Source organism: Aphis gossypii, chromosome 1, assembly GCF_020184175.1.
Source record: "Aphis gossypii isolate Hap1 chromosome 1, ASM2018417v2, whole genome shotgun sequence".
NCBI lineage: Eukaryota > Metazoa > Arthropoda > Insecta > Hemiptera > Aphididae > Aphis > Aphis gossypii.
The window spans coordinates 60,663,302-60,674,367 of NC_065530.1; positions in this window are offsets into that span (position 1 = coordinate 60,663,302).

Sequence of the window (11,066 nt, forward strand, 5' to 3'; positions counted from 1 at the left end):
CCAAATATGCACTTACATACGAGTAGTTACATTATTATTATTAATAATAATATGATTTATTTTTATGTAATTATAAAAATGTTATGTTTGAAATGTTATTATTGCAATATTTTCAAACTTGCTAAATAATAATACAATTATATTATTATAAATTGTAATGTATTTAAATTCAATTAATAGTTAATGAGTGGATATAAATATTACTTATTACGGCTGTAACTTTATTATAATGTTATAATATTGTTATTTTGCTACCTAGGGTTTTTAAATTAATGAAAAGTATTATTTTTATCGAACATATTATTATTTTATTAATTGAAGATTTTTCACTGTGAACTTAACATTATCTACATAGTACCACATTGATAAGGCTATATGTACTTTTATCTCATAAAATATCTTTTTTTGTCTATCACCAGAAAATGCATTCGAGCTCCACTCACAACACTACTAGGAAAAACGCGATTTTTACTATATAGTCTACAATTTGGTTATTTTTATAGCTGTATACAAATATAAAATAAATATGTAAATATTGCAAGTCATCTGTGAATCTGTCCTACTTATTATACATATTCTCTCATGTATTCCTCTCTGTTATAGTGTTATTGGTGTTGATCATTTTTTTTCTTCTTATTATGTAGAAGTTTTTAAATCAACTTCCTAAATGTTATTATTGTTTGTAACTTTATATGTATATTGTATATTATATTATTTATAATATATATCGTATATTGTTTTATATTTATATTATTTAATAACACGAGTGCTTGTACTCGGATCGATTAAAAATAAATTCACAATATTCTAAAACCAATACATTCCTTGCCAGTATCTAAAATCAAATAAATTTAAAATAAAAAAATAGCTATGCTATTATTATTTTATCAAGTTTCATAATATGTCGTACACCATAATATAATATACCTTGCGTATGATCATTTAAAATTAAATTCTTTCGAGTGGTTTCTATAAATATATATATATTTGATGCACCCCATACTTGTGCCAATATCGTATAATATAAATTACAAATATTTATATATTATATATTATACAATATATTATAGGCATCTGACAATGAAATTTTCATTGATAGACAATATAATATATAGTTGTAATTATATACCTATATTGGCTCTTATTATAAGTTGTAAATAGGATAAAAAATAAATATTCTATTAAATCAATTTATATAGTGTTCAATTGAATAGCAATTAGCAATGTACCTATTTATAATGTGTACGTTTCAGAATGTCAAAAGATATGTATTGTTCCTAAAATATGGAGGAAGAATTATTATAATGAAGCATACTTTCGAATATGCATGTTATTGTATGGTCTTTATCAATATGCATTATGCAAGATATCAAAGGTTACAAAATAGCCTCAGAGTAAAACGTTATAATCCAGTGGTCCTTATAACCATTGATTCCGACTTAATCTTGAGTTGCGTAAATTTCGTATTTGAATACTACGTATACTTTTAATTAATATCAAAAAATATATTATAATAAATTATTAATAAAAATGTATTTCGTTCAATTTTATGAATTAAATGAAATGAAAAATGAATTAATCAGAAATTTTAATATAAAAAAAAAAATTAGTAGTAATATCAAATACCTATCAATTTTTTTTAAACATATGTGAGTTGCAAAAAATAAATAATAGTTTAAAATTTAAATGTGCCATGAGTATAATGAGGTTTAAGGACATTGCTACAGTCATTTACACATTGAACATCCTGTACAGTATAAAATATGTACCTTTGTAATTAATAGTGAAATCCAGATCACACCGAAAAAATGGTGGCGGCTTTGAAAAGAGATAGCAGTTTTTTCATGTATATACGATTGTAACGCCGTTCTGTCATATTAGACGATAAAAAAACCAACTCTCAAATCCTTATGTATGTATTAATATGGTATATAGTATAAGTACCTATATAAACTTTATAAACACAGTTATAATATTATACAAGTGCGGCGTTCATGTATTATATAGGTATAGGTATAATATACAATAATACTATAACGTGTGTTGTGTACAATTATTTCTTACACTTGTATTTTTTTTTCCGTCTGAGTAAGTTTTTCACTGTATACAATGATACGGATCATACATACTTATTGTAGAAGTAAAATGTATGTACGAGGGAGTAATAATAACGGACCGTACTACCCGGAAGGACTGATAAAAAAATATTTAATATATTATAATACGAAATTGAAATAATTTCGAATGCACGTGGACGGTATAAGTATTATAGAACTTCTAGTCAACCAATCTACCAAGTACAATTTATATATATATATATAATGGTCGATATGAAGTCTGCAAAGAAACTTTATCGTGGACCAAAGTTGAAATCGGAAAACATATATAAAGGTATAATATATATATAGGTATATATCTATATATATATATATATATATATATACTTGTACAGAAGGGTAAAAGACATTTAATCATTAAGTTTCGACTTTAATGGTTTTTAATAAAAAAAAAAGAATCCATTAGTGAAACGTACATAATATATATGTATATTATATATATATATATATATGACGCATTTACGAGCACAACACAGTAAGTACTCGAGTGTTAGGTGTGTATATATATATATATCATAACTAATCATTTTCTCAAAAACTTAGAAACTGTTATACGTATATAGTAGAAAACAATTAGCTACAAGCTGAATACCATCTTCCTGATGCCTGACAGCAGGTATTTGTGTGGACTGTATATTATTGTATTATATTATATCATAACACATCTTACTGAACATCTGCAAATTGAAAAATCATTATGTATTTCGCACGTACACCTACTATTTAAGTAGGTATATTCGCATTATTTGTTCGTTAATTAACGCATATATTTCTATAAAATATAGAACTAGTTAGGTATAATACAGGAGTAATTATGAGGGAGAAAATGATTAAATGATTCATCGCCTCCGCTTTCCCTCTTGGGACTTGAATATTCCTTTTGATATAAATATAATATTATATATTTGATTATATGTATATAATATATACTTAATTAATAATAAAAAATATGAGTTTTAAAATATAACAAGAATAAACGTAAGTAATGCTTCAATAGTCTTAGGCGAGAGTATGTAAACTTTTTTTTTGTATATTTTTCGCCTATTGTCTGCTATATATTTATTAATTACAGATATTTTCTAAAATGAAATATTTACAATATTTACAATAAAAATTTTATTTTATTATTCTCGAGAATTATATCTTATAATAGTTTCAGTTTTCAGTAAAATGTATCGTGTTTGGATGTGAAACACTTCGTGAACGTTTAGAAACATATCGAAGTGTCAAATCACTTTTAACAATAGTCAATATTAATTAATAATTGTCATTCATGATACAATACAATTTAGCAAATTGCGAATATATAAAGCGTAATCGTCGATATATTAATTGTAGACGACTGCACAAGAAACGCTTAGATATATTATAATTTATATTTATTCAATACCATTGGTTATCATTATAGTTTGGAAATAGTTCTAATAATATGGTGCTCGATAGCGTAAGGCTGCCTTGAATTATTGATGGCCTCTATACTCGTATCTAGTGTAGATAGCAAAAACATCCCCTAATCCTAATTGGTTGTTCAATTTATAGGTATTAGAAAGTTAAGCCACAATTTCGCATGAGTGTTTATAGTGTGTAATATACCTAGTATAACCACCATTCTTATTTGTTAGAATAAAAATGATTTTTTTGTTTTAACTTGTACCTATTACAATTTACAGTTATATTATATTGTATTATTAATTATTATAAACTATTACGTTATAATATTACAAATAAATATTAGTAGTAACTATAATAAATTACCGACAAAATCAACTTAAAATAGTAAATACAATATATACATCATACTTAACATAATATTTTATATAGGTACCTATCATCTATGTGAAGAAATGTTTTCTCCTATCCATTTGGATTTTAATAGATGTGTTAACCATAAATTAGTTTACTGGGTTAATGTTTTGTTTATAATAATTATAAATTAATTTTTCTTAACGAAAGTCTTAGTTAATTTTTAAAGATACCAAAAAACAATATTATCTCCATTAGTTAAAATTAAAATATATGCGATTAAAAAACATTTCATTTGTCTTAAAATTTTTTAAATTTTATTCATTTTGAATTTCAGCATACGCATATAGTATAATATATCTATTCTATTACATTTAATTTTAACAGATAGACTGCAGATTGTCAAAGAGATATCATTTAATTATCATACTATGTTTTGTATATAAAATGTAAAGGTATAGCATCATTATTCATTACCGTTAGCCATTAGATAAAAAGACCTGTATACATACATAATTTCATACCAATATTATAATTATTAAATTGTAACAACAAAATATACTAATTAAAAATCTAAATATTGAAAAAAAACCTTTGCGCAAAAAACTGGCACAAACGATTTATACTTTATAATTGGATTCTTTTGTTAAAAAATGTAAATCACTCATGATGATAAAGTGAAACCAAATTTAAAAACTTTAATCCAATTATATCTTATCTACAACCTACAACTATTATTTTATGCAATATAATATTATAACGTTTTAATAATATTTACTTCACGAGGTTTTAGCACAGCAAAAATTGTTTTAAAGTTAAATAACCGGACGGTTAAAAAAAGACGAATATAATATAAAGAAACCAGTTATTTTTTTTTATTATTACTATTATATATTTTTTTTTCCATTTTACTGCATTTTTGGCGGTAGCGGCGTCGCGTTTATGAACCTTTGATACGAGAACCCTCGGAATTCTGTCAACCTAATTAGCGCACCCCATAAAACAAGGACGGTATTTTTATTTTTTTCATTTTTTTGTCGTTTCAATGAGCCACACGAACAGGTCCTTGTGCAAAATATATATATACTGCGCGCGCCGGCATACGAGAGAGGGTAAACGTCACTGCAGGCGTTGAATTTCACAAATGATTTAAACCGAACGATGAATACTATAATAATAATAATATATACACAATATATCATATGGTTTATACATATTTCTTCGAGAAATATGTATATACAATAAACGGAAATGTACATCGCGTTCGAAATTAATTAAAATTTGCGCCGGAAAAACGACACTTGCCTGTTAATCGTAGGATAACAGCGTCGAGCGAGGGCGATAAATCCGGAGGGATTATTAGGTATATAATACTCGTTCGTAGGTTCATACTTACACAAGCGTCGTATAATAATATACATAACATTATATAAATATATTGATGATAATAATAATAATAATGCGGTATCGAATTAACGATAACAATTTCACCGTCGCAGAGACGATTTTCGTCCAGTCATTTTTTTTTGTTTTTGTTGTCGGTGAACAATAATAACAATGATGATGATTAAAAATATATATTGTATTGTTTTAGTATCCGTACGCCATATATTAAACGTCATATTGTACACACTATATAGTCGGACACGTGCGCCGCCGTATATAATATTAATATTATGAACAGTGTACACACTTGCGGTATGTGCCTAAACCGAGAGGAGTGTTGGCCGTATAGGTAATGCGTATTATAATATATAAATATATATATACAATAATATGTAGGTAGTGATGGTTATAGTGTGTACAGGTACGACGGTAATAACATCATACCTTGCCTGTTTATTATTATGAACGATGATAAAAATATAATAATATAATATACAACGTTTGTATGTATAAAAACACAAGGCGCGTTGTAAAAAAAAAGAAAAAAACAGTTTCCGGTTTGAATAAGGTATCTGTACGAAGTGACTTACGTATGTTATACAACTCTAGAAGTATATACGAGGAAAACGGCGTCCGTGCACAGGATTCTATGAAACGTCAATTTTGACGACGGGCGGAATTAATATAGTAATTGCAATGGTATTGTTGCTGCTATAATGTATGAACAATACTCTCGCAATATAATATTTAACACGCAACCGATATTGTCCTTGCACTGGAATTTACAGTAGGTAAACCTATACAGTGCTGTTCACCTAGCATGCTCGCCGCGTTTTTATGTTTATAATGTATGATTTTTGAAATTTTTAAGTACACTACGTTTTAAAATACTTAGAATTTTTATACCATTTAAGAAATGTCCTTGTCATGGCGACACAAACTTATTTTTTACAAATACAAATCGCCTTGTTTTACTTTAAATTGTTAAGTTTATTTATTTATTTTTTTATTTTGATATAATTAAAACGACATTTGAACGAATAAAGTTTATGTGCTTTTTATCTTTGTGTACTAATGATTCTATGTCCTTGATTATACCTAACCTACGTTTAGAAGGGATGAGGAATATAATAACTTGAAATTTCAATAATTTTTATTATTAAAATAATAATAATACTTTAATTAACAAAAATTCTATAAGAAAGGGTTGATACTGTGACTTGGAAAAAGTAGTTTGTATTGTAAACAAAATACAGGATACAGGAAACAGCATATCCAAATCTAAGTAATTAAAATAATAGAATTCTTATTATAAATTATAATTTCAAATTTCAAGAATTAGAGTTTGAGTAGGTACATACATTATTTAAGAAAAATGAGGTGAATGTTTTTAGTGGACCATCTTGTATATACGCGGTATCATAGTATATTATTGTATTATTTATAATTCGTATAGTATACTCGTATATATATAACGTTATGCAATCTGCAAGAATTATTTTTTCGTCGAAACCTTATTATGTATTGACTTGTATATTGTGAGGCAGGTCGACTATTATACGCAACAATATACGATAAAATACATGCAGCTGCGGTAGTATCTGTATAATATTATAGTATTACACGTGGGCAATTTGGAAAAACGCATTGTTTTTTGTGTCACGCGATTTTCAGGTATCTATATACAATATAATATGTATTTGTGCGTTCAGGTGGTGTACACGCACGTCTATCGGTTCTACGAACATAGACTAGATGTACAGTAAATACGTTTCAAAATTATATATTCTTCCGGAATCCCCGACATTTTTGCGGCAATAGAGGCTGTTATTGCGTTCTGATCCTGGAGTACAATTTCAAATCGCCATCAATATCTTTTATTGTTCTCTATTATGACGAAAAACTTTCGGTGAACCGACTTCTTGTCACTGAACTCCGCAGCTGTTGTATAAACGGACATGTCGTACCTCAAGGTATACTGTGCTTTATAACAGAGTTATACTACGAATACTTATATTACTTATTTTTTTCTGATGAGGATTTTCATTACCGTGAAAATGTTTGCCGTACATAATATTAAATAATAATGTAATATGTACACAACATGTTGTATTGATGAGACTTATTAATAATATAAATAATATAATATTATGAAGTGTTTAATGTCTAATATATTATAATAAACATAACATTATTATTAGTCATTACTCATTACTTTAAGTGTCTAAGTCATAATTGTACAGTCATATAAAGAATAATAAAATAACAAATCCAGCATTGATAATTAAATAATATTATCTAAAGATCAAAATAGATAATAAATACTTTGTATTTGCAGTACAAAAAGTCATTTAGATAGTATATAAATGGTATAATAGTTCACTTCAGTAAAATTGCTTACAGGATTCTCAGATAATTTTTAAAATAACTGGCCGAATATAAAAAAATTAATTTAAATTTAAATGGTATATTTTTATATTTGCATACTTGATAATTCGTCAAACAATTTTAATAATATTAAATAATATTACTTGTAGGTTATCCTAAGTCATTATGCATCAAATATCTTATGTTGTTTTCTTAATATCATTTTATTACTGCTACCACATTTATCTCAATATCGTGTGTACGAAAACAACACAATTACGTTAACTAAATAATATAATTGATAATCATTAGGAAATTCTTAGAAAAAAAGAAATGGACAATACAGTAAAGAATTATCTTGATAATAATAAAAAAATATCGTTTTTATTATTAAATAAAATATAATGGGTCATTTTTTTATAAACTATCTAGACGAGATAAGTTTACAAAATATATATCTACAGATAATTCACCGAACATTGGTAGTGGTACATAGCCGCATCTAGCATAAACGTAAAACGTAGCTGACCGATTGACTTTGGACTGCAAATCAACGGCCGCAGACAAATTGGATTTAATATTTAATGTTTAGCGAGTGTATATAGTATGGCTACATAATATACTATGTGCACGAGAGTAGAAGAATAATCGCAGGATAAGCGTACACGGGCCGCTGGGAATAGATCAGGCGGTACATTTTTAAAAAGAATTTATAAAACAACTGTGTTGTCGTCGTAGTCATTCATTCTTCTTATACAGTGCACGGCTTTCGTGTGTGTAGTGTGTACATACGATGTATACTATAATATTATTTATATAGACATCAGGACAGCACATTACGCATAAACAAAACTATAACTAAAAATGAATAATAAAACCTTATGGATTATTAAAAATACATTCACCTGCCTTCTTCGTTGTCCACCGCTTTACTAATTTTGGTATAATTTATAAGTTAAATACATTATATTATATTACTTCATGAGTCATTTGTCAAACGAAATTATACCAAAATGTCCCACAAGAATATAAGATTATCTAAAAAACTAGTTTTAAATTGAAATCGATTGTACAAAGTCTAATGTCGACAAATAATAAATATCAAGTAGGCAACAAAAGTGCTATTGACAATAAATCAACCATAACTTTTGTTTTGATTTTTTTTTTTAATATTTTACCTCTCCTTCACAATATAATATTGATTATAAATTACCGAAAAGATTTTCTTTCGATAAGTGAGTACTTTATTTGCCTATCTAAAACGCCGTGATATTGTATTATTAATTGTAGGCGAATTCTGAAATATTGGAATTAAGAAACCCATTATTTGTCTTGCTGTTTATTATCTGTAACTATTTTATATTTATTTCTTTCATACTATAATATAAACTTTCTATGTTGTCTTAGAATTTCTAACGAGAAATACTCACAACTACTACTGTATTCTGACGTATAGTATAGATTATATTTTTTTTGCATTTCCTAAACACTTACTTGATAGTTTGGTAAAAAAGTGGTTATACTCGTGCTATAAAGATAATATTATATCTATTGTATGTTAGATACCAAATATCTTAATATAAAGATAGGTTTAAAAAATCAATATATTATTTTCCAGTTACTTTTTTACGTTTTAATAAACTGGATAATATATATATTATTTTACTCTATGGATAATTTTTACAGTAATATTGTTTATTTGTTTATTTGTTTACGAACTCAAATAACACACACATTTATATATATTACTATGCAGGATATATTTGGAATTGTGTAAACTCTAAATATATTTTATAATATATACTTACTATCCTTCTATCGCCACCGTATGGTTTTGTTTTCGCGTGACAACCGGCGATTCGAGAAAATAGTTTCATAATGAGATATCGTAACGTATTCTATTTATATAGTTTTGTAGATAAAAGTTTGAAATTAATGATAGTAAGTAAATATATACAACACTGAATACACATACGCTACCCATCCTTAGTAAACCACTAAAATGCCTATGGTTTTCAAATAGTACCTATATCAAACGGACCACTCTAAGTAAAAAATGTTCACTATATTTAAGTGTTTACTTTGGAATGAGTTTATTTTATTATTTTATTTACTATAATTTTTCCTGTATACTATTGAAACATACAATGATTCTTCGAAAGTGAATGTTTAAATGTTTTTTTTTTTTTTTTACTTACATTAGAAATATTAGTACTACAAATTTTACATATATCTAGTGGATTTATCAAACATTAGAATTTATTCTAATTATTATTCTTGTCGACATATAAACATATAAACACTTATTTTTTAATGTATTGTCTATACAAATACATACACGAATTTCAAATCAATATGTGTTTATACCATCATTGAAAAAAAGAAATCAAACACATTAAAATACATCTTTGATCGAAAATTTAAAAGTACAGTGCATCAAACAAAATGGTTACTGTCATGTCGTAAAATAGTTGGAAAATATTTTAGTAAAACAACAGTTTCTTTACGTTTTTCTGGATATTGCAAATATGTTCGGTTTTGAAAAAGATAGGTAGATATAAGGGTAAAATAATATTATAAAACAATTAAAAGAAAACATCATTTAACTGTTAAATGTTTTAAAACTATAACAGTTATATAGTACCTATATAGGTAGTAACCGTAGTTTCAATAAACTCGTCAGACATTAATGCAATATCGCGTGTCTCGTTTATTGTTTTGAAATCGGGGCAAGCAGATGTCGGAGTGAACGAATATAAGTACATTCCTCGAGCACACGATATATTTTCAAACGAATTCTCTTAAGTTATAATAATATCATGTTATACAATATACATTTTGCGTACCAATATGAAATAAATATAATATATATTTGGCCGATTAAGATCAATTTTACGCAATGTCTTTATGCGTGCAAGAATACGGGAAATGAAAAAATATCACCACTCTACACGTGCGTGTATATCATATACAGAGCAGCGGCGCAGCTGTACACGATATGTGGTACTCTTTTGTCAGAGTAGGTACGTTTCCGATTTTCTGAACTAATATAATAGTCGCGAATCGCGACATCTGCGTAACAATCGTCCCTAAATTGAAAAAAATAATAATAACACACCACTTATCATTCATTTTGTTCTGAATTCCAAGGCTGCATTTTTTTTTTAAATTGCCATTTAGTTTCGTATCCACTATTGTATGAATGAAAATAAATAACAATAATAATGATGACAATAATAATAATAATAATAATAATGGACCGTCGACGACAACGGCAGGCAAATGTCACGCACAAACATCGTATATATTGAAAACTCGTTGAAGGGATGAAATGTAAAAACGAACGGCCTGCAACGTTATATAATAATATGCCTCCTAATAATACGAAAATGTTATAATGATAATAATTATTGTTATAATTGAATAGTTGATATAAAACAACATCGGGGACGT